Consider the following 14,522-nt stretch of genomic DNA (forward strand, 5'->3'; position numbering starts at 1 on the left):
TCTTTACAAACCAACCGTGGGTCTGCTGGTAAACAGAGCGAGATACTGACAGATAAACAATGGGAAGGATTCCACTGATTGAAAATTAAGAATGAGAGATGGAATGAGAGATTTGTCTTTACAAACAATGGGAAGAACCATCAATTCCATAAGGAATTCCACTAATTGACACAAGGAAAAGACAAATATGTACCTTTGTGAAGTACCTCAGCCAATGGGGAAAGAGGAAAATGTGGCCGGAAAATTAGGATAAGAAGGAGGCTGCGTCCTAAGATCTGAGAGATCCCAGGGGAAATGCCCCATAGCCTCTCCCTTTATTTGAACAAAGTCACAGGACTCCTCTGTCTCCTTTTTGGACATAAACCTCTGGTATTTGTGGATTAATTTTCCTGTCAAAGGCCTTTAATAAATACCTGCTTTTTCTTTTAACTCTGTCTAGCCTCTGTTCTAGGTAGCCACTCCAAGGCATCATTGGGATTTTCTATTATGAGAGAAATTTCCAGTTATTAATAGATAAATCCTTCAGAACATGAAGGACAGCAAAGGGAACCCCATAAATTTTGAAAATGTAACAGTGACAAAGGCTGCCTATCAGGTTCAGACAAAGAAAATACAAAGGATGTTTCTGGTGCAATACATCCAACAGTAATAGCACACATCCAAGGTAAAACAAGACTTATGACCTTTGCATCTTGTTAATGCAGCTCTGGATATTTTAAAAAATGTCTTATTAAAAAAAAAGATTAATTAATTCCATTCAGTTTGAAGATCCTTACTTAAGAAAGGCAGAGTCATCTGTAAGACATTAAACCTAGCATTCTTCAGCATACGCTTACAAAAAGGAGATAATGGGCCAAAGTTATATCAACAGTGATTGTTTTTTGAACAATAATTTTCCTTTGGAGGTAATTTTCTTATTGAGACCTCCTTTCTGTGAGGCTCCCACTCAGGTCAGTGAGTTTGACATTCCTTAAGAATTGGCTTCAGAATATATAAGCAGCCACACAAATGTGAAGTTAGCTCCAGTGAATCAGAGCCTGATGATAATTCATTTAGATTTAAAAATAAAACGTGCAACAAATGGATTGTAACAATTAGAATTCTGTTAGGTGACACTATCAGGAGATCTTTTTTCCGTATCCTTTTTCCTCATGTGCTTTTGAAGAAAGCCATTCCCAGTGCCAGAAGCCTTGCTCAGAATAATCTCCTGAGCCTTCATCCAATATGCTCACTTTGAAGTCAGCAACAGGAAAACCATTATGTCAATTAGGGCATTGTTACCATTTTAGGAAGGAAGGATGCAACAACAGAGATGTCAAATCAACTGTTAAAAATATTGATGGCATTAAATAAACTCCACCAATTTAGCTTTGCATTCTTAAAGCAATAATCACAGAGAGTCTGCCACCAGCCACTGTAATAAAATTGCCTTTGAGGAATTAGGAATTACTTTGGATGGGAAATTCAATCTGAAACACCACAAGGTTTCTTTTAAATTGCAGTGATTACAGCACTGTTTCCTGTAAGAGATGCTCATAAGCTTTTCCCCCTCTGTAGATTTCAGGAAGCACTAGAGTTCTGGAACATCCAGATTTCTTTTCTGACTGCTTTGAGAATTGGACTTCATTCTAGATTTTTTAAAATCTTTTTCCCTCCCAATATGTGAGTTGAAATTTATGCATAGAGATAGGTGGATGCTTTTTTTAAAATGAAAAATGTGGGCAGGGGGGTTTGGTTTTTTGTAATGTATTGAAATGCAGGTGGGTTGTAGCTGCTGAACAATTTCTTGTTAAACTGCTTTGAACAGAGAAACCACCTGGTCATTTGTTCATTAATAATTTGGGCTCAGTCCTGCAAAATGACCTTTCCATAAGGCTTTAAGCCTGTGCTGGCTGTGAGACTGTGAGCAGCTCCAGAGAGTTCACAGAATGTTTGCGTGATTAAAGTTCAGAACAGGCTTCTGATGCTTTGCTGGGTGCAGACAGGGATCTCAGAGTTGCAGGGTGCTCTTTGAGAGATTTGTAATGGTTATAAAAGTTCACTCTTCCTGTGTTCCTCATGGGTCAGGGGGCAGCAGTGCAATATCAGACTGCTGCTTTGCTGCTGGCAGTCATTACCTGTGCACAGCAACTTGCAACAAAACTTACAAATATGGGCCATAAAGACAGGAGCATTTTAATGGCATGAACCTGTTTCCTTGAGCCAAGCACGTGAGGCTTGTGTTAGTCCCTCTCTTTTTAGCCAAGAAGGAGAGGCATGTCAATACTAGTGGGTGATGTACCTCAACACCTTTCTGTAGGACAGCTCAGATACACCACGAGTGACCACTCTACAGGTATCATACAGGTAATTAATTCATCATTTGCAGGAAAACGTGTTTAATTATTAGACATTTATGTCCCTCTAAATAAGTAAATTGAAGTTGATGATTTGGGTTCTGTCTTAATGAGGCAACTTGAACAATCGATATATCCATCAAGAAGTATAAAAAAAGAACATAATGGAGTAGAAGCACAGCAGTATGTTAAAAGATTAACTTAGCACTCACAGACATTCTAATATTAATTGGTTTAAAAACCCTCCTTCAGTAAATACTGTACTGATCTGCAATAATTAGGAAAATGTGTATGTATTTGTTAGTACCCACAGCCCTGACCACACATGGCAGTAATGCACACCTGAAAAATTTCATGGATACTCTCAGCTGCTTTGAAGGAGCACAGGAACTACCATATGTGAAGCAGATGATCCTTCTGATTCTATAGCAAGACAAGGCAGCATCTGTAACTTGGATGAATAAAGAGAAATAATCAGATTGCCCAGTTTGCCTGTGTGAGTGCAAGTAGTGGGAGCTGTTTCTTACTGCCCAAGTTTAATTAGTGGATCAGGGACAACTCTTGGAGCCTCCACAACATGAAATAAGTGTTACTGCAATCCACTGCTGTTCTGGACAGCTCCTCTTCACTGCCAGGGGCTCATGTGAATTTTACACTGTGATGTAGTTGGCTGTTTTCTTTTGCACCTTCAGACCTCAGTGCTGTAGTGAAGATGAGTGCTGTACTGCTGCCACCAGATTAATCCGGGCTCACACCCTAATGGTGCCAGTTGAATTAGGCAACTCAAGTAATTAAACAGCAGTTCTGTGGGGAAAGATGTACCTGTGGTTGGGGATATACAAATGCTTTTGTGAAAAGCCAGTATTATAATATGTATCTATAACATCATGAACTGTGGCCAACCGAGGTGCTGCACGATGAGGAGCTCTGGAGGCACTCTCGCCTGTAAATGTCTGCAAAGCCGACATTTATTCATTTTGCTCCGCTATAATATTTGTGAAAAGCCAGTATTATAATATGTATCCATAACATCATGAACTGTGGCCAGCCGAGGCGCTGCAGGATGAGGAGCTCTGGAGGCAGTCTCGCCTGTAAATGTCTGCAAAGCCGACATTTATTCCTTTTGCTCCGCTCCCTACGCGTGCTGTGCCAAGGCCCGGGCGGGCCCGAGAGCGGTTCCGGGCCCCTCACGGGCAGGCCCGGCTGCAGGCCCGGCCGCTGCCAGCGCTATTAATGCCGCACTGAGGCGGCGCTCAACGCGCGGCGCCGTGGCTTAGTTGGTTAAAGCGCCTGTCTAGTAAACAGGAGATCCTGGGTTCGAATCCCAGCGGTGCCTGAGCCCGTGGGTCGGCTTTTTGTCCCGGACCCGCGCTGTTTTACCGGCCGGGATGGGGCGGGAGGGCGGGCGTGGAGAGGGGAAAGGAGCGAGAGGGGAAAGGAGCGCGGTGGGACTAAGGAAATGCAACGTGGGAGTGAGTAACTACAACAAACAGCGCGGGGGCTGTGAGGAACTGCAACCAACACCGTGTGGCAGTGAGTGACTGCAACAAAGCGCGCTGGGAGGGAGGAACTGCAACACACAGTGCTGTGCGTGTGAGGAACTGCAACAAACAGTGCGGTGGCTGTGAGTAAATACAGCAAACAGCGCGGAGGGAGTGAGGAACTGCAACAAACAACCCATGGGAGTGAGGAAATGCAACACACAGCCCGTGGGTGTGAGTGACTGCAACAAACAGTGCGGTGGGTGTGAGGAAGTGCTGGGTGTGAGTAACTGCAACCAACACCGTGTGGTTGCAACAAACAGCCTGGTGGGTGTGCAGTGGATGTGTGTAACTACAACAAACAGCACGGTGGGCGTGTGTGTAAATACAACAGCCCATGGCTGTGTGTGTAAATGCAATAGCCTGTGTGGGTGTGTGTGTAAATACGGACACACAGGAGCAGCCGGCAGCTGGACATGCAGGCTGTCTCCTGTTTGCTTTATGGGGAAGCTGTTCTCCAGGAGGGTTTATTCACATGGAGTCAGGAAAATGCCTCTCACCATTTTTTCCTCTAATTGCCCCTAGGGCTAACAAAGCTGTTATTGCTGGTTCTCTTGCCCTTATGGCCGGAGTGCCTGCTGACTCAGTGGTTGCTGCTGAGGCTTTTTGCTGCCCATCAGCACTGAGACCTGCCTTTCTTACCCGCTACTGTCACAGCAAGTCTGGCTTTGCAAGTGAGGGTTGCAATAAGCACTCTGTGCTACCACGTCATTAGTGACACAGCAGAGGGACAAAGGGGTTTTCCTAGAAATCCTGAAAAATCAAAAGCCAAACCTTGCTGTGTTGGACATGGGAATTAGGTTCAGCAAAAATATGCCAAATTTGTGTTACTCTAAAGAAAGGCAGAATCCATCCCTAAACCTAAAGATAAAAGGCTTAAAAATACATTAGTACAAGTTCCAGCCTAGCAACCATATCCTTCAGGTGGTTTTTTTGCACTCACACAGCAGTGATGGGAGTAAATGGATTTACAGCCACATTTGGGAATCAGAGGTTTTAGGACTCAGATCAGCACCCAATCACAGTGGTCGGTAGCCTCAAATGTAATGTGTAAGGCTTAATGTCTAGGATGAACATTTTGGTTATAATGCTTTTTCTGACTGCCCAGAGTGTGTGGTTGAAGGGCATGCTGAGTTAAGCAATTTGCTGTATTTCCTATTTAGCAATCAACGCTAATAAGAAATGTGACACTCACTTCACTGTGCCTGTTCTGCTGTAACAACATCCCAGTGTGCAGTTATTTCCAAGATTTGTTACAAGTCTTTTCCTTGGAGGGAAAAAGGAGCCTTTCAAACTGCAATATGTCAGCCTATAAAGGTGCAAGTCCATCTGCTTTCTTCATTTTTTCCAGTATTTTACACTACCTTTGTGCATATTGCGAGGAGGAAGGGTAAGTGCTGTCTAACGAATGGCAAAATTCCATTTTCTCCAAAAAGATTGTTTTTTTGAGTATCCTGAAATGGGGAATATGGGCAGATTTCAATTTGCAAATGAAAAGGGTGTCTATGCGTATTGATTGCTTATTGTCTATGCTCTTGATTTTGGCTGAGCACTGCATCACTCACTTGTTTTCCTTGCCAAAGTGGGCAACTGGACTATTCAGGCTGTGGATGTGTTTGCATGGACTTCAGCAAAGCCTTTGATACTGTCTGGCTGCATTCTCTTGGAGAAGCTGGCAGCTCATGGCTTGGACAGGAGCATCTTCACTTGGTTACACCTGGCTGATGGAGTGGTGGTGGATGGAGTTAAATCCAGTTGGCAGCCAGTCAGTACATGTGTTTGCGTGGACTTCAGCAATGTCTTTGATAGTGTCTAACTGCATTGTCCCGGAGAAGCTGGCAGTTCATAGCTTGGACAGGAGCATCTTCACTGGGTTACACTGGCTGATGGCCTGGCTGAGGGAGTGGTGGTGGATGGAGTTAAATCCAGTTGGCAGCCAGTCAGTACTGGAGCCCTCCAGGGCTCAGTACCAGGGCAGTGCTGTTTAATGGCTTCATTGACGATGTGGGTGAGGGAATCAAGTGCACCCATGGATGATGCCAAGCTGGGTCAGAGGGCGGATCTGCTGGAGGGCAGGAAAGCTGAAGAGGGCCCTGGACAGGCTGGATCCATGGGCTGAGAGCACTGGCATGAGGTTAAACAGGCTGGATCCATGGGCTGAGAGCACTGGCATGAGGTTAAACAGGACCAAGTGCTGAGTTGCACACTTTGGCTGCAGTAACCCCCTGCAGCTCCCAGCTGTGGAGAGTGGCTGGGAAGCTGATTGAGAGCCCTGATCCTGAGCCCAGGTGTGCCCAGGTGGGCAAGAAGGCCAAGAGCACCTGGCCTGTATCAGCAGCAGCGAGTTGCTTTGGCAACACTTTGGCTTCACTAACCCCCTGCAGCTCCCAGCTGTGGAGGGTGGCTGGGAAGCTGATTGAGAGCCCTGATCCTGAGCCCAGGTGTGCCCAGGTGGGCAAGAAGGCCAAGGGCACCTGGCCTGTATCAGCAGCAGTGTTGCCAACAGGACAGGGCAGTGATTGTCCTTCTGTGCTGGGCACTGCTGAGACCACGCCTGTGTCCAGCTCTGGGCCCCTCAGTCCAGGACATTGAGGTGCTGGAGCAAGTCCAGAGAAGAGAAAGGAAGTTGATCGAGGGTGTAGAGAATAAGTCTGATGAGAAATGGCTGAGAGAACTAAGGGAGCTGGGGAGGACTCAGTCTTGAGCAAAGGAGGCCCGGGGGGAACGCTGTCACTCTCTACACCACCCTGACAGGAGGCTGCAGTGAGATGGGGATTGGGCTCTCCTCACAGACAACCAGTGACAGGACAAGGGGACACAGGCTTAAGTGGCACCTGGGAAGTTAAGTTGGACATCAGAAGGAATTTCTTCACAGAAAGGATTCTTAAACATTGGAAGGCACTGCCCAGGGAGGTGGTGGAGCCACCATCTGGGATGGTGTTCAGGGACCAGCTGGATGTGGCACTCAGTGCTCTGGTCTGGTTGCCAAGGTGGTGTTTGGGCCAAAGCTTGATGCAGAGATCCCAGAGATCTCTTACAGCCTAATTGCTTGTGTGATTCTTTGAAATTAACACCTTGTAAAGAGAGGGAATCAAGTTAAGTATGATAAACTATAATGTTTGGTAAAAGGATTTTTCAGGAGCGCACATAATACCCTGACCAATCTATATGATAGGCACAAATCCCTAGAATTGTTAACTGTTTTCTGGTCTTTTTATCCACAAAGCACAGTGTTCTACAGTTTTAGAGCTATAATGAATCTTTGCAATCATATTAAGGTGAAACCAAAGAACAATTTAATTGCCAAGAGCAGGAGTCTGGTTAAATTATTTGAGTAAGAAGAGCAAATCTACCTGCCTTTGAAAATTTGTGATAAAGTTAATGGTATAAGTTCTTCAGCAGCAATTGTTTGGGTCGTCTCTGGATATAAAACACAGGTAATTTAACTATGATTGTCTTGAATGGTTCCTAAATTGCAGTGTGTTTTCTTAATCACTGTGCACATTTTCCTTAATTTTCTAGCTTGTGTGGGCAAGGACAAAATACACAAGATACAAATTCATGAAGTCAGGAGGTTCTGGATTGTTCATGCATAATCTGGGACCAGAGCCTCATGTCAGTCATACAGTGCAGTCTCAACTCAGCAAAAAGATTTTCAGCTTCGAAAAGCACAGTTTTTACAGTCAACTATGTTATTTTTATGTATTTAGAAGTTATTTCTGTGATGCCTGCCTTTGAATTGCTCTTGCATGGTTTGAATGCAAGACACTCAAAATATATGCCAAAAGAACTGCTCAGGTGAGTCCAGCCTGAAGCAGGTTCAAACCAGTGCTCTGGCCAGAATCTGCTTTCTGGTTTTCATGTGACATCCCCATGTGTTACGAGTTGAAAGTGAATTCTTGTCTTGAATTAGTCTAATAAAACATTTGCCATCTGTAATGGAAAAGACCATAATTCCAATCTTTCATGAAAGCCTTACAAATTAACTTGAGAACAATAAATAAAAGATCTTTTAATGTATGTAATTGGAAGAGAATTTTGTGTTCCAGCAGCTTCTCGTGATTTATCCTAATGGTGGCAAATTTATTGAGATGAGAAAGAGAGGAGCAAGGAAACTGCCTGCCTGCGTGTTTCCTCTTGTTGTCTAACAGCAGCTGCATCACTGGAAAATGAGTTCTAATGGGAATATTTATTTTTTTCAATTGGAGACTAAACTGCTTTATAGAGTTCTGGATTGAGCCAAATGCCTTTTAAAGCCCAGAAATTAAATTTTGAAATGTGTCAACTTAGATTCTAGCTTTGTTTTCAGCTGCTGCTGATGCAGGTTTTCTCTTCTGACGTCTAACTGACACACTGTTTGAACACTTAATAAATAAGTTGCACACAGGTGGTGGGAAAAGATGATATATTTGCCATACTTTGTTTGACTTAATCATAGCAGTATCTCTAGGGATCTGTAGGGAATAAATTTAAGTTATGCTGATAGGTATATTTTTAATAAGCTTTTATCCTAGACAGTTACTAGAATGTGATCTGTATCTGTTTTTGATTAATAGCTGAATTAGGAACACAAAACTAACCATTTTATTAAAAAAGACCCTAATGTTTTTGAGAATCAGCTCTTGGGATTCTATCAAGCTGCTATGGAAGAATAGCATGTGAAATAATGTATTAGCAGCTTAGTAATTGTATAAAAATATGAAGTGGTGAAATAGAAAATCAGTATCTGGAAATGTAAAGAATTCTTAAAGTGTCAGAATTGCTGCAGAAAATCTTTAACTCGTGTGCTGTTGTGATTAATAATTTTCTTAGGCATTTCATAGCTTGCTCTGTGAAATTGTATCCAGAACTTACCACAGTAGTAGTTAAGTATTACTTAACATAAGAAAATGTCTAGACTCAAATTGAACCAGGCTGACAGTGTATCTGGCCCAGTGTCCTCTCTAATAACCATGGCCAGCAGCACACGTCTAGGGCAGAACATGAGCACAGGGCAAACAGGCAGCAATATTCTGCCAGAATACCCTGCCAGCCTCTGGTGATTTCCAGCTTGGGGTCTTGAACTTTCAAATACAGATCTGATCAAATTTAATTTTTCATTCCTCCGTGTCTGTGAATAGGGAAAGCGAAGTGACTCCTGCAGGCAGATTTGCTTATTGGAGATATATTTTATCAAAGTGGCAGTTGCCTGAAGAAGGGAAGTTAGAGGCTGCCAAATGTTTAGTGGTTGTTTATTGCAACACTGACTATAGGCATGGGGGAAGATATTTCCACTTTGCCTGGGAGCTGCCATTGCTGCCTGCACGTTATTCACAAAGGCTTGGGTGAAAACATTTGACAAAAACATCAAGTGAAGCCACACTGCCTGTTAACCCCTGTTTGTAGGATTGCCTTTTTGGCTTTCCTGACGTGCTGTGCTGTGATGTGTCATTCTTCAGTAGGCATGTTCAGCTCCATGGTGTCATGGCTCTACAATGGGATGTCTGTATCGTGGAAGGATTTGCCACAGTGTCAGCTCTGGATTTTGGGGGAAAGGGAGGGGGAGAACTGTATGGGATACTGCAGTCTGCATATTGGAAAACAAAGACATTTCCCAGTTATTCCTTTGCTGCCTGTAAAAAATACTGATATGGATGGTTTAATTTGTAAGTAATTTGCAGAACTTACACCTGTTGCTTATAGCCTTGTTTTATGGTTTTCATTGTTCTTACAAAGTAAACAATGATATCAGAGTGTCTTACTGGGAAAAAAGTGACTTGCCTCCATCACCCAGCAGAAAAACCCCTGATGCATTTTGCTACTGATGTTTACAGCCTAGCCATTTACAGAGATGAAACTGGCCTGTGAACTTGGAGATAGATATGGTAGATATCCCATAGTGTCACTTAAAAGACAAAAAATGCAACAGAGGCCAGGAGGAGAGAGAGAGAGAGAGAGCAAGAGGACACTGAGCAATTTAGATTCTTTAGGACCTGTGCTGCTCCATTCTCCAGGCAGCCTAGCTCATAAGCGCACCAGATTAAAATAAAGAATTTTTGAATGCTTGACTGTATTTTGGTTCATAATGAAACACAAGTTTGTTCAAGCTGGGAGCATAGCTAGCTAATAAATTGGAAGTTGTGTGCCTTCCTGCCACAGATTAGAAAATTTTTCATCCAAAAGGCTGAAATTCATAGCAACAAAACATGAGGTTCTGTGGGACTGATGGGAGAAGTGAGGTGGTTTTGGAGGTGCTCTTTGACCTCTTTGAAAAATGTTTTTTCATTAGCTTTGCTTGGCTCATGTGCAGAATTTTGTCTTTGTGCAGGTGTTTTCACTTCTTAGATTTTAAATGTCTATTTGCCTTAGTGATTTGTGTTAGTATTTTTTTAAATGGAGAAGCCATTAAACTTCAGTTTACTTTCAGTTTATTGTTCTACTTTTGTTCCAACAGGGAAGTAGTCTGTAGGGATTCAAATAACAAGCAGACCCCTGTAGATGCAGATGAAGCTCACTGTACACAACTCATGTGGCATCAGTTTCTGTAGAGTGCACTATTGCCTTATGCCAACTCACTGGCAGTGATGGCGTGCACAGAAGGAAAGAAAGAAAAGGAACAATGTAGTGTCCCAATCCGTGCTGCCAGAGCACCCAGAGTGAGCAGGTTTGCAAAGAGCCTGTCCGGGTTTTTCAGGCTCCAGCCCCGTTCCCTGGCTCGTCCTAAAGCTACAGCACAGCTCCTCCTGGCACCCTGAGTGCCCGTGCTGGGCTGGATGTTCAGAGAAGTCCCTTCCACAATCCTGGCCCTGATGCCGTGTGGAGTAAGGGGATGGCTCTGGTCACGCCTTGAACAGGAAACCCCAATTGCCCAGGGATCTGGAAGGTTCCCAGGAACTGGCCTGAAGGTGAAAATTTCAGGTCACCATCATAAGAGGAGGAGAAGGTGAGTGCTGAGGAGGCCCCACCATGTAATCAGCTACCAGAAAAGGAAAAGCGACACGCTCCCTTCACTGCTGTACCACAGGGATCACTGAAAATGGAAAGCTGCTGCAGGGAGTCCTACACAGTGAGTCACAAAAGCTCCTGAGGGACGAGGTGGATCAAGTCAGGTTGCAGAGCTGAAAGCCTCCAGATGGCCTTGGGTATCACTGAGAGAGAGAAATGGCCAACACTGCCTCTCCCCTGGCTCGTGGGTGGTGGCAAATGCCCTGTGGGGGTGGCTGCACTGGTGGGACAAGAGCAGCACAGAGGGAACCCATCAGGGCTGCTGAGCTGTGGCAGAACATCAGTGCTGGGCAGAGACCGTGGCTGTCCAAGTCCTCCCTGCAGGGCTGCCAAAGGAGACACAGCAGCAGACAGGGGCATTGGGCTGCCAGGTTAAAGGGTCTGAGGGGGATCTGGACTGGCAAGGCTGAGTTATTTCTGGCTTGGTGGGCCCATGACACCTCAGGTCGTCAGGGAAAAGAGGCAACATCCAGATGGGTTTGTGGTCGAGGGGTGGCTTTAACCACAGACTCCATCTCCAGGTTATCCATGACTGAAACGTGCACTGCAGGCAAGCAGGGCCAAAGGGGTAAAGCCTCTGTGGTGTGAGGGACCATGGGGGAAATACAAATAGGGGGAGGCCTGGCAAATTGATGGCATCATGCTCCTGGCAGACCCACCAAGGCAAGCCCTGCGTGCTGACAGTGTGGAAACAGCCACTGGATGCTGGAGATTGATCCTTTGCCTCACACCACTGCCTGAGGCACAGTCCTTGACAAACAAGTCCTGTGGTGACATGGCACCCCAGAAAGAGCTGAGTCAGGCAGCAGGACTCATTTCTGAAATGGACTCACGGACACTTGGCCAGAGAGCCCAGGGCTGGGTGGGTGTTTCATGTTCCCTGTCACAGAGCTGCCTCTGGGAAAGTCCAACGCTGCAGTGGGCTGTTCAAAGCCACACTGAGAGCAGTGGGTGGTGGGACCTTTGGACACTGGGACCCACATTTAGCAGAGGCCACCTGGGTAGATTTCACTAGAGCTCTGCCAGTGGAGCTGGCCCTGCTCAGTCAGAAGCTCCATGTACCTTAGCAGGGGATGAAGTCCCCGTGATGCAAATGAGAAATGTGTCAGGGAAGGCAGTGTGGATTTGTCCTGCCTCAGGCAAAGCCAAACCCACGTGTGGGACTGCTTTTGCTCAAGGACCTGGGTGCACTTGGTGGGTGATGAAGAGGGATTTGGTTTTTGGGTGAGAACAGTTTGTAATGTTGAATTGTATAATTTGGTTGCTGAATGACACTGTCACTGTGTGCCATTGCTACCACAGACAGTGAGTGTGGATTGCTCAGGTACCAGTTGGGAGCTCCTGGTGCAACTTCCATCCACTGGACAGCACATGTCTCTGTATCCCCCTCCCTCTCTCTTTCCCCCCACATACATATGCATGTAAGTGTTTAACTGCACACACACACACAAAAGAGTTGGAAGGTGCAGCATCTGGGCATGATGTAGATGCTCTAGAAAATGTCCTGGTTCCAGCCAGGATGGCTTAGCTTTTGCACAGCCAGGAGGGGCATGGCCAGGACCCTGGGGTTATTTGGTACCACCTCACAGCACCTGCAGTGCTGTTGGGTCTCTCTGGCTTTCTGGAGTGTGTGGTTGGGTGGCACAAGGTTCTGCATGGTGGCTGTGTGTCAGTAGTTCATCTGTTTTGTACATGCTCTTATTGGTGTTCCTTGTTACTGTTAATTTTCTCATTTCATTGCTCTTTCTAGTAAATAGTTCTTATCTCAACTCAGATTTTTCTGTGCCTGCAATCTGTTTTCTCTGTCCCCCTGCATGCGGAGGGAGAAGTGAAGGAGTGCCATGTGGTCTGGGGTGTGTCATTGGGAACACTAAATCATTCCTAAACCATCACATAGGGCCTCCTACATGTAGCATTCCTGTTTAGCCAAAGAACCTTTCAATCCACAAATGAGTTTAAATTAGTGTATTTTGAAGGCATTTATTAATGGCTGTGGTCTCTCTGCAGTCTCTGTACATCTCTTTCATTATGATAAAGGTCGAGAGGTGCAGACAGGCTTGTGGAACCTGCAGCACAACTGCTGAAAATTAGGGCTTTTTTCTGATCCTGGAGATGTGAGATTGCACAGGTTGCATGGGCATACATGTGTGAGGGGTTGTGGGAAGCTCTGTTTCACATCCTGTAAGGCAGGCATGCATGTTTCCATGCATTCAGCAACTATCAGAAAGCCAGCAGCTTCTCTCTTTAACATCATTTGAAAGATGACACCAGGGGGAAGCATCTGTCTTTTGTGGTTTTGCAACAGGATTCTTCTTTCTTTCAGAAAACTGTAGTTAAGCTATGATTAAGGTTTAAATACACAAGGTTATTTTTAATATTATTTGGAGAGGTAATGAAGCAGTGACCTCACTTGACGTCGATGGCAAAACTCCCACTGACTGGCTGTAGTGAGGTTTTCATTCAATAAATAGGCAATAAAGAATCTGATTCATAATGAAGGGAGGAAAGGATGAATCAATTCAAGCTGTGTGGGTAGATTCCTTCCTGTGCTGTTAACTGTGCAATGCCATCAAAACAGCAAGGTCTGTCCTTATCTCCTGTAGTAGTTATGGTTATTCTTTACTTACAAATGACTAAACACAATTAGTCCCTGTAATTAGCTGTTTGTTGTCTATGGAAACTGTTGAGTGGTGGCTTTTTCTGAAAAACCCCTTGTTAATACTTTAACATGAGAAATATTTTTAGATTGTCTGAATTACAGTGTTTTAAAAATTATATAAGCATTGACCAGGTATTGTCTGTAGATGTTTTTTGAAACAAATGTGGTTTTTAGTACGTATACTATATCCACCAGAAATCTTTCTTTTTGTCCAGTGATAAAATAATAGTTAAAAATATTGTAAGAGTTATAACTATCATAAAAGCAAATAATATGACCATTTATACATATTATTTCATTTGACATATCTTGCTGAATGAACATGCTAGAGGGTCATAGCTCAGAAATAATTTATTATAGTGTCTCTAATTACTATAAGTGTGGCTTAATATTTAAAACAATTACTGATATAAACTATAAACCTCTGCATGTTTATTTCTGATTAATTATATTATATATAGTGCTTCTCTATTAAAATAAATACTTACTTTCAGTAACAAAAATTGTCAAATAATATGCTAACTCAGGTCTGTTTGGCCAGCCCTGATTGGCTATTTTTTCAGTACTAGACTTAATTTTTTTTAATTAACATTTTATTTTGCATGTCATTTTCAGGCAGAACAGAATCACTTTTTTTTTTCCTTCTTATGGGTTATGTTCTTTTATTATGTGCTTCTCAAGGTAGTTTGAGTTATCTTTATGTAATAAATATGTATTGATCCAGTATCTTAATTGGTCAGGGTACCAATATCCTATTATTTCTCTACCCTTCAAGCAAACTATACCCAATCCTTATTCCATATTGTCTATACTGGCTGAGTCCTAAAGTTTGCATATTGAATGAATAAAAGCCCTCAAGAGTTCTCGACTCTAACCGGCTGCAAAGATATACAGGTGTCTGTCTGCAGTTCTTTGACTACTGTCTTTGCAAACTAAAGCATTGGGTCACAGCTAACTTGGGACACCTGGTCAAAATGAATAACCTGCCTTGGTGGCCCTGGC

General features: G+C 43.9%; 1 non-coding gene across 1 annotated transcript; it reads left to right on the forward strand.

Annotated features, from left to right (window-relative positions):
• Positions 1-3,598: 3,598 nt before the first annotated feature.
• On the forward strand, positions 3,599-3,672 carry TRNAT-AGU. Its single transcript has one exon. It is a non-coding gene; the product is annotated as a tRNA-Thr (tRNA).
• The last annotated feature ends 10,850 nt before the right edge of the window (positions 3,673-14,522 follow it).

The sequence above is a fragment of the Passer montanus genome, unplaced genomic scaffold, assembly GCF_014805655.1.
Source record: "Passer montanus isolate IOZ18808 unplaced genomic scaffold, ASM1480565v1 scaffold121, whole genome shotgun sequence".
Classification (NCBI taxonomy): domain Eukaryota; kingdom Metazoa; phylum Chordata; class Aves; order Passeriformes; family Passeridae; genus Passer; species Passer montanus.